This window comes from Zingiber officinale, chromosome 1A, assembly GCF_018446385.1.
Source record: "Zingiber officinale cultivar Zhangliang chromosome 1A, Zo_v1.1, whole genome shotgun sequence".
NCBI classification, from domain to species: domain Eukaryota; kingdom Viridiplantae; phylum Streptophyta; class Magnoliopsida; order Zingiberales; family Zingiberaceae; genus Zingiber; species Zingiber officinale.
In genome coordinates this window covers 145121862-145136158 of record NC_055987.1, presented here as the reverse complement: position 1 = coordinate 145136158, position 14297 = coordinate 145121862, and positions in this window count along the sequence as shown.

Sequence of the window (14297 nt, the reverse complement as noted above, 5' to 3'; positions counted from 1 at the left end):
TGGACTCTACCATAGAAGTTTAGTATATGGCAAGCCTCTGAGGTAGCCATAAAAGCTGAATGACTCAATAACCTCAAGATAGACTTAGATATAATTTCTGGTTTGTCCAAAGATTATTACAATTTATTGTAATGATACTGGTTCAGTAGCAAACTCGAAGAAACCATAAGTATATAAGGAAAGTAAACACAATAGAGCGCAAGTACCACCCAATACGAGAAATCGTATAAACGAGGAGAAGTTGTTGCCGCCTAGATTGCATCAGGTGATGACCTATAGATCCTTTCACTAAGGTCCTTAAGGCAAGAGCTTTTGATGGGCATGTTGAAGGGTTGGGAATCAGATGTATGGTAGCAGATATGGCAGCTTAGTCTTTTAGTATAAGTGGGAGATTGTTAAGATGTATACTAAAAGCCTAGCTTTTGGTATAAACATTTATCTAGAAATAAGAATCACATTGGTCAAATGTCTACATTTAAGATAAATGTAGTTGCTCAATTAATTTATATTGTAGATAACATGGTGTGTGGTGTCACACACAAAAGATCATGTTATAGGTTCTTTATAAATTATAAACAGTAGCTCACGATCAAGATGGAAAAGAACAAACCATTGGAAGGTCGTAGTGTAATTAGGTATTAGTTTATCTTAACTATATAATTACACTAGTACACTTAGAGTGTATTGAGTAGGACCATTTGAGGTCGTTCCTTTTATACTGACTTTATGAAGGAACAAAGACCTCAGTTATTATGGAAGTGTGTGCTCTTAATCCTAATATAATAACAAGAACATATATTTGATATTTATTTCTTTAATTTATCATTGGGTTAGATTTAGTTCGATAAATCAATAAGCCCGATAAGTTGGGAAATGATATCACTTATAGTGTGTGTTGTTGATTATAGAAGGAAACTGTGTCCTAGTAATCTAGGTTGAAAATGTCCCCAAGAGGAGCTTATAAGTCTCCCTATAGGTGGACTTAGTCCGACATGACGATGAGGTTGAGTGGTACTACTCTTGGACTAAGATATTAATTAAATGAGTTGTCAGTAACTCACTTAATTAGTGGACATTCGACATCTTAAACACAGGGAGACTAACACACTCATAATAAGAAGGAGCCCAAAAATGTAATTTCGGATTGATGCGGTAGTTCAATAATAATTCTTTAGTGGAATGAATTATTATTGATGAAGTTAAGTTGTGTGTTCGGGGCGAACACGGGATGCTTAATTTCATCGGGAGACCAAAACCAATTCCTCCTCTCGGTCCCTATCGTAGCCTCTTGTATATAGAGATTTATACCCACCACATACCCACCTTCTTACCCATCCTATAGGGGTCAGCCAAGCTAGCTTGAAGACCAAGCTAGGGCCGGCCATGATTTGGTTCATGGGTGAATTCATGTGGCCGGCCCTAGCTTGAACTCAAGCTTAGGTGACCGGCCCTATTAAAATAAAAAGGAATTTTAATTTTAAAAATGTATCTTATATGGATAACATGATTTAAAAGAGAGTTTAAAAATTTAAATCTTTCCTTTTATAAGATTCTACAAAAGATTAAGAGAAGAGCTAAATCTCTTTCCTTAAAAGGTGGATTTTAATTTTGGTAAAAACTTTCCTATTAATCATGTTTATTATTTAAAAGAAAGTTTAAAAATTAAAAATTCTCTTTTATTAGTTTCTACAAAAGGTTAAGAAAAGATTTAATATCTTTCCTTATTTGTAGATTAAAAGAGATTTTAATTTTTAGAGATAACTTTCTTTTTATCCACATGTTAAAAGAAAGATTTTAATTTATAAAATTTCCTTTTTATTAACCAATCATGAAGGGAAAAATTATTGGAGAAATTTTTTATAAATTTCCGGAAGCAAATAAGGAAGTTTTAATTTGTGTTTAAAATTTTATTTGCTTGGAAATTATATGGTGTGGTCGGCCATTGTAAATTGAAAAGAAAAATTGTTTTTTAATTAAATAAATTTTCTTTTTCAATGGCAAAAGAATTAAGGAAGTTTTTATTAAATTTTCCTTATTTGCCAAGACCAAGGATTATAAAAGAGGGGGTAGAGAAGGCTTCTTTGTGAATAACTCTATTCTATTTTCTCCCTCTTTTTCTTCCTTGGGGTGGCCGGCCATCCTCTCCTCCTCTCTTCTCTTTGATGGCCGAACCTCATCCTTTTTGTGGAGATTCATATGGTGGTCGGATCAAGTTTGGAGAAGAAGAAGAAGGAGAGAAAGAAAGCTTTGTTTCTAGCATCCCTTGGAGCATGATGGTGGTGGTCGAACCTCTTCATCCTAAGAGAAGTTTTGATGGTCGAAACTTGTAAGGAAGAAGAAGGTGCTTGGTGGTTCTCATCTCAGAAGATCGTTGCCCACACAACGTCCGAGGTTAGAAGAGGAATACGGTAGAAGATCAAGAGGTCTTTCTAAAAGGTATAACTAGTATTTTTCCTTTCCGCATCATACTAGTTATTTTTGGAAATAATACCAAATATGAGAGGCATGCGATTCTAGTATTTCGAATTTATTTTCAATGTTGTGTTCTTTTGTTTTTTTTTCCTTATGATTTTATTGTTCTTTTCGGTTGACCTAAAGTTATTTAAGGAAATTAAATATTAACTTTCCTTAAAAGGCTTTGTCTAGTCGGTGGTGGTTGTTTCCATATCCAAGAAGGCCATGTGCCTCGCAACGTCAGTACTGGGAGCCAATTTTGGAAACTAATATTTAATGAAATTAATAACCTAAGTGATTTCAATCGAACGTGTTAAGTTCCGCAGGAGATCTGAGTCTAAACCTAAAAGAACAAATAGATTAAACTTTGGATCAAACGTGTTAAGTTCCGCAGGCGATCCAAGTTTAATTTAAAAGAACACATGGTAGCTAGGAAAAGGTTCAGACCTTTGTACAAAATTTTTGTACAGTGGAACCATTAGACTTTAATTGGTATCAGAGCTAGGGTTTTACCTCTGTGTATTTGGTATTAGTTTAATTATGCACATGTCATACATAATTTAGGCAGGTTAATAGTAGGATGTGCTAACTTTGTGGATGCAGGATCCAACTATTATGGCTTATAGTTTTTATGTGTGTGATTGGACCCTTGGACATGTCAAGGGCAATTATATGTGTGTGCATGATTGTATTAATACAGCAGGAGCTATATTTAGTTTTATTAGGATTTTATTTTTGATCTAGTTACATGTACATTCCTTTTATGGAATATAGGATCGATGGATGTAAATTTTTATTTTATGTTCGATCTAGCTTACATGTACATTCCTCTGAGGAATATAAGATCGAAAAATATAAAATTCTATTTATGTCGCGGATCGAATCTTGCAAGGCGTGGAACCTTTTGGGGACCAGAGGCGCAACGGAACAAGGAGCAAGATGGATGCGACATCTAGACCCGGTGGCGGTGGCCAAATATGGCAGCAGCTTGGGATGACAACACACGGAGGACAACCATAGATAAAAGCCATAATAGTTGAAAATTAGATTTTCTATTTATTGCTTTTATATTGTGCTGTGTGTGTATGTTAGTATACAGTTTTAGTAGGGTAGCATAGTTAAAATTTCTCATTTATAAATAACTAAGTGGGAGAGGGATTTTAAATAAATTCCACGGTCTCCATTACTGGTTTGTAAGTGATGCAAACAAGCTTGCGCGTTGGCTCTGAGTGCCTTCCTCCATATCGGATGAGCTTGTTTGTGGATCACTAGAACAAACTTCCATTTTGGATGACTATAGGAAGTTAATTAAGAGCGTGTGATCTTCCCCATCGGAAGGGGCACAATCTTATTAATGGACTTAGTGTCAAGTAGTGGTATACACTTAGACACGTCTAATAGTATCCTCCCCATCGGAGTCACTACTATTATTCGTGTGACCAAAGGATACCAACTATTAATTTTATTTGTCAAAAAGTTAGGTTGACAAGATAATAAAATTAATGGGTTAAACCCTCCTTTTTACAAATGCTGAATTTGTATACGTCCACACTATCGTGGCATACAATATTCGCGATGTTTTGAGGTGTTGGTTAATTTAAAATAGTATTGTTTGAGGAATCAATATTATTCTAAATTTAAAATTCTGACCAAAAGTTATTTGACTTTCAACCCACTGTCCATCATACTACAACAGAATAGACTTACTGGTCCTAACTACATAGATTGGAAAAGGAACCTGGACATTGTTCTTACTGCTGAAAGCTATAAGTTTGTACTGACTGAGCCTTGTCCTGATACACCTACTGGTGAATCTACCCAAGAGGAGATTGAATATCATAAGAAATGGGTAAAGGCAGATGAGATGGCGTGGTGCTACATTTTGGCTTCAATGTCAAATGTATTGCAACATCAGCATCAAGATTTACCAACATCTTATGATATTATGAACAATCTCAAAGAACTCTTTGGTCATCAGGATCGGGCTTCTAGACAAGAAGCCATGAGAAAGATAATGACAGCCACCTTGCAAGAGGGTACTCCTGTGAGGGATCATATCCTAAAGATGATGGCTTATCTGAACGAAATACAGATCCTTGGAGGAGAAATTGATGGGGAAACCCAGATCGATATGATCCTCCAAACACCACCTAGAAGTTTTGAGCAATTCCGCCTGAATTACAATATGAACAAAAGGGTATATTCATTGGCGGAACTACTGACAGAACTTCAGGCAGCAAAAGGTTTGTTTCGTCACAATTCTCATATTCACTATGATGAAAATGGTTCTACTTCTAAACCGAAAGGAAAGAAGAAGAAGAAACAAGTTAGTTCCGCAAAGAAAGTGAATAAATCTCAGAGTATAGGACCTAAAGCTGGAATGAAGAAGCCGAAGGGCAAGTGCTTCATTTGCAACAGTCAGGGCATTGGAAGGCGGACTGTCCTTGTAGGAATCAGAACAACAAAGGTATATCTCATGCTCTAGTTGTTGAAACATGTTTAGCGGTGTTATCTACCAACACCTGGTGTGTAGATACGGGAGCCACTGATCATGTCTGCAATTCCTTGCAGGGGTTCCAAGAAACCCGACGACTAACTGAAGGAGAGATTATAGTCTACATGGGCAATGCTACTAAGGTGGCAGCTGTTGCAGTTGGAGACGTCTACTTATCTTTTAATAGAAATAGAAATTTGGTTTTAAAAAATTGTCTTTATGTACCCAGTTTTAGAAAGAATTTAATTTCAGTTTCTAAACTGTTTTTAGATGGATATTCAGTTTCCTTTAGTAACGATGTAGTTATTAAGAGAAATAAAGTGATTATCTGTTCTGGTGCATTAGTTGGAAATTTGTATACTTTAAATCCAATTTCTCCCACAAAGCAAAACAAGGAAATTTATAACTCATCTTCTAACTCTAATAAGAGAAAAGAACCTTCAGAAATGAATCAAGCATATCTTTAGCATCTAAGGCTTGGTAATATTAACTTAAGTAGGATTCAGAGGCTTATAGCCGATGGACTTTTGGGTTCATTAGAGTTGGAAAATTTTTCAACTTGTGAATCTTCCTTGGAAGGTAAAATGACCAAGAGGCCTTTTAAGGCCAAGGGGTATAGAGCCAAAGAAGTGTTAGAATTAGTTCATTCTGATTTGTTTGGTCCTATGTCTGTCCAGGCAAGAGGTGATTTTGAATATTTTGTCTCTTTTATAGACTATTATTCAAGATACGGATACATTTACCTAATGCGCCGCAAGTCTGAGTGCTTTGATAAGTTCAAAGAGTACAAGGCTGATGTGGAGAAATGACTAGGTAAAAGTATCAAGACACTACGGTCTGATCGTGGTGGCGAATACCTCTTAGGAGAGTTTAGGAATTACTTATCAGAGGCCCGGATACAATCCCAACTGTCTGCACCTGGTACACTTCAACAGAATGGTGTGGCAGAACGAAGGAATAGGACTCTTAAGGAGATGGTTAGATCGATGATGAGTTATTCAGAATTACCAAATTTGTTTTGGGGATACGCTCTGAAAACAGCAGTGTACATTCTGAACTTAGTACCTTCTAAATCAGTTTCTTCTACTCCCACAGAATTGTGGAATGGGCGAAAGCCCAGTCTAAGACATATTCGGATTTGGGGTAGTCCAGCACATGTGCTGAAACCAGATGCTGATAAGTTAGAATCTCGTACAGAAGTTCGCGTATTTGTGGGGTATCCCAAAGGAACGAAAGGTGGTTTATTTTATAGTCCTAAAGACCAGAAGGTCATTGTTAGCACCAATGCCCAGTTTTTAGAAGAAGACTATATAATGGATCACAAGCCCAGTAGCAAAGTTGTTTTAGAAGAACTTAGAGAGGATACGTCTACTTCAGTACCAACAGTACAAGATGAAGTACCACAAGAAACTGCAACACGTGTCACACATGATACACAACCACAGACAGTGCCTCGTCGTAGTGGGAGGGTTGTAAGGCAGCCTGAAAGATTCATGTTTTTGGGTGAGTCTTCGGACTTGATCCCGGGTAAACATGAACCTGATCCCCGAATATATGACGAAGCACTCCAAGATATAGATGCAGCATCTTGGCAAAAGGCAATGAATTCTGAAATAGAGTCTATGTACTCTAATAAGGTCTGGGAGCTTGTAGAACCACCTGATGGTGTAAAAGCCGTTGGATGCAAGTGGATCTACAAAAGGAAAAGAGGGACAGACGGGAAGGTAGAAACCTTCAAAGCGAGGCTTGTTGCGAAAGGGTACACTTAGAAAAAGGGAATTGACCATGAGGAGACCTTTTCACCGGTAGCCATGCTTAAGTCTATCCGGATACTCTTATCCATTGCTGCTCATATGGATTATGAGATTTGGCAAATGGATGTCAAGACAGCTTTCCTTAATGGAAGTCTTGAAGAGAACATCCATATGAAGCAACCAGAAGGGTTTATTGAAAAAGGCAAAGAGCATCTAGTGTGCAAGCTCAATCGGCCCATTTATGGACTAAAGCAAGTTTCAAGGTCTTGGAACATCCGGTTTAATGAAGTAATCAAGTCATATGGATTTATTTAGTGTCCGGATGAGTCTTGTGTATATAAGAAGTGTAACAGAAACGTGGTGGTATTTCTTGTACTATATGTAGATGATATTTTGTTAATTGGCAACAATGTCAAGGTATTATCGGACGTAAGGGTATGGTTGTCAAAACAATTTGATATGAAGGACTTAGGAGATTGTGCACACATTCTTGGGATCAAAGTTATAAGGGATCGCAAGAAAAGAATGTTGTGTCTGTCCCAAGCTTCATACATAGATACAATCCTTGCTCGTTTTAGCATGCAAGATTCCAAGAAAGGTTTCTTACCTTTTAGGCATGGAGTAGCTCTATCTAAAGAGATGTCTCCGAAGACATCAAAGGAGATAGAGGACATGAAAGCAGTTCCTTATGCTTCGACTGTAGGAAGCCTAATGTATGCAATGTTATGTACGAGACCTGATATCTGTTTTGCCGTGGGCATGGTTAGCAGATATCATAGTAACCCTGGACAAGGACATTGGACTGCGGTAAAGCATATATTAAAGTACCTGAGAAGGACTAGAGAATATATGCTAGTTTACCAAGAAGATGATTTGCTCCCTGTGGGTTACACGGATTCAGATTTCCAATCAGATAGGGACAACAGTAAGTTTACATCAGGCTATGTGTTTACTTTGGGAGGTGGAGCCATTGCATGGAGGAGTGTTAAGCAGAAATACGTTTCGGACTCAACCATGGAAGCTGAGTATGTAGCAGCCTCTGAGGCGACTAAAGAAGCAGTATGGCTCAGGAACTTTCTAATGGACTTAGATGTGATTCCTGGTTTTCCCAAAATCATCACAATTTATTGTGATAATAGAGGTGCAGTTGCAAACTCGAAGGAACCACGAGCCCATAAGGCAAGTAAACATATAGAGCGCAAGTACCACCTGATACGAGATATCGTGAAGCGAGGAGAAGTTGTCATCGCCAAGATTGCATCAGCAGATAACCTGGCAGATCCTTTCACTAAGGCCCTTCCAGCAAAAGCTTTCAATCGGCATGTGGAGGGAATGGGAATCAGATGTATGGCAGAAGATATGACAGCTTAGTCATTAGTATAAGTGGGAGATTGTTAGAGTGTATACTGAAAGCCTGAGGTTTTGTAAACATTTATTTTGAATAAAGAATCACATTTGGTCAAATTGTCTACATTTAGTTGTAGTTGTTCAATTAATTTATATTATAGATAACATAGTATGTGGTGCCACATACAGAAGAGGATGTTATCAGTACCTTATAAATTATAAACAGTAGCTCACGACCAAAATGGAAAGGAACAAACCATTGGAAGGTCGTAGTGTAATTAGGAATTAGTTTATCTTAACTATATAATTACACTAGTACACTTAGAGTGTATTGAGCAGGACCATTTGAGGTTGTTTCTTTTATACTGATTTTATAAAGGAACAAATACCTCAGTTATTATGGAAGTGTGTGCTCTTAATCCTAATATAATAACAAGCACATATATTTGATATTTATTTCTTTAATTTATCAATGTGTGAGATTTAGTTCGATGAATTAATAAGCCCGATAAGTTGGGAAATGATATCACTTATAGTGTGTGTTGTTGATTATAGAAGAAAACTGTGTCCTAGTAATCTAGGTTGATAATATCCCCAAGATGAGCTCATAAAGATTGTCATGATAAATCCTGCAGGTGGACTTAGTCCGACATGACGATAAGGTTGAGTGGTACTATTCTTGGATTAAGATATTAATTAAATGAGTTGTCAGTAACTCACTTAATTAGTAGACATTCGACATCTTAAACACAGGGAGACTAACACACTCATAATAAGAAGGAGCCCAAAAATATAATTTGGGATTGGTGCGGTAGTTCAATAATAGTTCTCTAGTGGAATGAATTATTATTGATAAAATTAAGTTGTGTGTTCGGGGCGAACACGGGATGCTTAATTTTATCGGGAGACCAAAACCAATTCCTCCTCTCGGTCCCTATCGTAGCCTCTTAATTATAGAGTACTATACCCACCTATACCCACCTTCTATACCCACCTAAAGGGGGCCGTCCAAGCTAGCTTGAATATCAAGCTAGGGCCGGCCTAAGCATGGTTTATGGGTGACCGGCCCTAGCTTGAACCCAAGCTAAAGGGGGCCGACCCTAATGAAATTAAAAAGAATTTTTATTTTTCTTATGTGGAAGATATAATTTATTTGAGAGAATTAAAATTAAAATATCTCTTCTACAAAAGATTAAGAAAAGAGATTAGATCTCTTTCCTTATTTGTAGATAGGAAAGATATTTTATTTTTTCTCTGAAAATTATTCACATGTTGAAAAATTAAAATTATAGAAATTTCTTTTTATTAACCATGAAGGGATTTTGTAAGAGAAATTTTATTTTTTAAAAATTTCCGGAAACAAATTAGGATGTTTTAATTTGTTGATTGAAACTCTCCTAATTTGTCCTTTTGATTGTGGTCGGCCATTGTATGGATAAAGAGGAAGTTTTATTTAATTCTTCCCAATTAATTCATGTCAAGGAAAGTTAAGGAAATTTTATTATAATTAAATTTTCTTATTTGCCAAAGCTAAGGAATATAAAAGAGGGGGTTGGGGTGCTTTCAAGAGATACAACTTCTATTATTCTTCTCCCTCTTTTCTTCCTTGGTGTGGTCGGCCCCTTCAAGCTTTCTCTTCTCCTTGTTGTGGTTGAACCTCTTCTTCCTTTTGGAGATCAAGTTGTGGCCGGATACATGCTTGGAGAAGAAGGAGAGAAAGCTTATATCCCTTGGAGCATTGGTGGTGTTTTCTCTTCATCCTTGGAGGTGCACTTGAGTTGGCCGAATCTTACAAGGAGGAAAAGAAGGTGTTTTGGTGGTTTCTCATCTCGGAAGATCGTTGCCCACACAACGTCTGAGGTTAGAAGAGGAATACGGTAGAAGATCAAGAGGTTTTTCTAAAAGGTATAACTAGTATTTTTCCTTTCCGCATCATACTAGTTATTTTAGGAAATAATACCAAATACAAGAGGCATACGATTTTAGTTTTCGAATTTGCTTTCGATGTAGTGTTCTTTTAATTGTTCTTTTCCTTGTGATTTGATTGTTCTTTTCGGTTGACCTAAAGTTATTTTAGGAAATTAAATATTAGCTTTCCTTAAAAAGTTTTGTCTAGTCGGTGGTGGTTGCTCCCATATTCAAGAAGGCCATGTGTCTCGCCACGTCAGTAATGGGAACCAATTATAGAAATTAATATTTAATGGAGTTAGTAACTTAGGTGATTTGGATCGAACGTGTTAAGTTCCGCAGGAAATCCAAGTCAAAACCTAATAGAACATATAGATTAAATTTTGGATCAAACGTGTTAAGTTCCGCAGGCGATCCAAGTTTAATTTAAAAGAACACATGGTAGCTAGGAAAAGGTTCGGACCTTTGTACAAAATTTTTATACAGTGGAACCATTAGGTTTTCCGAGTAGCAACCAATTCCACATGGTAGCTAGGAAAAGGTTACCAGAAAACCAAAACCAATTCCACATGGTAGCTAGGAAATATTTTGTGCTAAAAAATACTGTTACCAGTCTACTGATATATGCACCAATCAACTGGTACTCTATTTTAGCAAAAATCAATATTTCTGACCCACTTTCAGAAATGCATTAAAAATTTCACAGAACTCTAAAAATTTTTAAATTTTATGGAGAGATCTATTTTACTCTTGTCTACTTGGAGAAAATATATATAAAAATATATCTATCATAGATCCTAAGATTGCCACAAAATCCAAAACTAGTTAAATGATTCAATCAAACATTGACCTAAAGTCCTATTTTTGATTTCCTCTTGATTTATCTACCCATACTAAATCATAATGCATCCCTAGCGTTAGTTTATATGACATATATATATCAAAAACCAATTTTCATGTAATATGAATTAAATTCATATTTTCATGCATGATACCATCCCAATTGTGTCAATCCACTAAGTTAGAGACTCAAGTCCGTATCTTAACCACTTAGCACATTGGATAACCCATCTACCATGGGTCCCAAAGACTCTTCCTAATCTTAGGACTCTTAACCTTAATCACCTCCTTAGGTGACTCCTCTACTAATGTTCGGCCACTTTGGTGCACCTCGGGTGACACTTGGCCTATAAAACTTACCTTCTTAACCTTAGACATCTTGTCTTTGGTTGATTTCTTCTTGTCCTTAACCTTGGACACCTCATACTTGCCATAAACATATGCAACCCTAGCATATTTCTTCTCATTGTCCTTAGATGATTCCTCCTTGTCCTTGGTCACGCCTCCCTTACCAATGTTATGTGCCACCTTAGCACTTGACCTCCTTTTGGTATTGGAGGGACCCAATTTGATATTTTTAGATCTTTGACCACCTAAACATATGTCAAGTCCTTTAGATCCAATAATAAATCTATCTAAGACTTTCTCTATTTCCTCAAGTCTTGCCTTCAAGGCTTAATTTTCCAATTCTAGGGTTCTAACTCTAGAATTAATATGTCCACCTTAGATATTCCTAGACCTACCCTTCCTTGGAATATGTTTCCCCTTCTTGGGTTTAATGCCTAGGTTTTCACCAACTTTCTTATTGGTTAGTCCTAGGAAGATCGTACCGGTTCCACTGTACAAAAATTTTGTACAAGTGTCGAACCTTTCCTAAATAACCTATTGTGTTCTTTAAAAGTTAAATTAGGAATTGCAAACAAAACTTAACATTATTGATTCTAAATTTAACTTATCTGTTCTTAATGGTTTAGACTTGGATCGCAAGTGAAACTTAATATTATTGATCCAAATCCACCTACGTTATAAATTCAATTAAATATTAATTTCTAAAATTGGCTTCCAGGTTAAACATGGCGAGGCACAAGACCTTCTTGGATATGGGAGCAACCACCACTTCCTAGACAAAACCTTAAAAGGAAAGTTAATATTTAATTTTCTTATATAACTCTAGGTTTAACCAAAAATAATAATCGAATCACAAATTTGAAAAAAAAAACACAAATTCATATAGCAAATCCGAAAAACTAGAATCTAATGCCTCTTATGTTTGGAATTCTTACAAAGAAAAATAACTAGTATGATGCGGAAGAAAAATACTAGTTATACCTTCTCTTTGTATGCTAATGACCTCGAGATCTTCCGCCGTATTCCTCGCCTCATCTTGGGCGTCGTGTAGGCGACGATCCTCCAAGATGAACACCACCCAAAGCCTTCTTCTCCTTCTTCTAATATTCGTCCACCACCAACAAGGAGAAAAAGAGAGCAAAGGGAAAGGGAGAAGGGAGAAGGGAGAGGGTCGTCCACACCAAAAGGATCACCAAGCAAGAGAATAAGAATTGTTATCTCATAAGGCCTCCTCACCCCTTCTTTTATATTACTTGTCCAAGGCAAATAAGGGAAGAATTTTACAAAAAAATAAAATCTTCCTCTTGTTTTTCCTTTTCCCTTTTTATTTTTTCCTTTTATTCCTCTTGATTGAATCAATCACCAAATCAATGATTGATTTGATTTAATCTTGGTTGGCCCCTTGCTTGGGCACCAAGCAAGGGTGGCCGGCCACTATTAGGAAAGAAAAAATAATTTTTGTAAAAATTTTACAAGCCTTTATAAAATTTTACAAGCTCTCTTTTAATTTCTTAAAGTGGATGTTAAAAAAGGAAAGTTTTAAAAATTAAAACCATGTTTTAAAATTTAAAACTTCTCTTCTAAAATTTTCTTTTTTAACCATGGTTAAAAAATTTAAAATTTAAAATTTAAAACTTCTCTTCCTTTTTCTAAAACCATGAGGATAGTTAAAAAATGAAAGTTTTAAAATTTTTAAACTTTCTTTTAAACCATGTGGTCTAATTCAAATAAGGAAAGTTTTTAAAATTAAAATGTCTCTTTTAAAACTTGTAGTTTTCTACAAAGAGAAGATTTTAAAAATTCAAAACACCCCTCTTATTTGAATTAATTATGACCGGCCCCTACTTGCTTGGTCACCAAGCAAAGGGGGCGGCCCCCTTAAAGGAGAATGTGGTCGACCCTTGGGTTGGTCACCAAGCCTTGGGTCGATCCCCTTCTTGGACACCAAGAGGGCTTCTATTTGGATGGACTTGAGGTTTTAATGAGGCTACGACAGGGACCTAGAGGAGAAATTGGTTTTGGCCTTCCGATGAGCTTGAGTATCCCGTGTTCGCCCCTAACACACAACTCAAGTTCATTAACAATAACTCATTCCACTATAGAGTTATTGTTGCACTACCGCACCAATCCCAAATTACATTATGGGCTCCTACATATTATGAGTGTGTTAGTCTCCCTATGTTTAAGATAACGAATGTCCACTAATTAAGTATGTTATTGACAACTCACTTAATTAATATCTAGCTCCAAGAGTAGTACCACTCAACCTCATTGTCATGTCAGACTAAGTCCACCTGCAGGGTTTAACATGACAATCCTTATGAGCTCCTCTTGGGGGCATTCTCATCCTAGATGACTAGGACACAGTTTCCTTCTATAATCAACAACACACACTATAAGTAATATCATTTCCCAACTTATTGAGCTTATTTATTTATCGAGCTAAATCTCACCCTTTGATAAGTCAAAGAAATAAATACTAAATATATGTGTTTGTTATTATATTAGGTTTAAGAGCACACACTTCCATAATAACTAAGGTCTAGTTCTTTTATTAAGTCAGTATAAAAAGAACTTACCAGAAATGATCCTACTCAATACACTTAGAGTATACTAGTATAATTTATTAGTCAAGATAAACTAATACCTAATTATACTACAACTATTCCAATGGTTTGTTTCTTTCCATCTTAGTCATGAGCAACTGTTTATAATTTATAAAGAGATGATAACATGATCTTCTGTGTGTGACACCACACACCATGTTATCTACTTTATAAATTAATTGAACAACTATATTTAACAAATATAGACATTTGACCAATGTGATTCTTTTATTTCAAAAATAAATGTTTACAAAAGCTAGGCTTTTAGTATACACTCTAACAATCTCTCACTTATACTAAAAGACTAAGCTGTCATATCTGCTGCCATACATCTGATTCTCATTCCCTCCATATGTCGATCAAAAGCTTTTGCCGGAAGGGCCTTAGTGAAAGGATCTGCCAGGTTATCTACTGATGCAATCTTTGCGACGATAACTTCTCCTCGCTTGACAATGTCTCGTATCAGGTGGTACTTGTGCTCTATATGTTTACTCGCCTTATGGGCTCGTGGTTCCTTTGAGTTTGCAACTGCACCGCTATTATCAC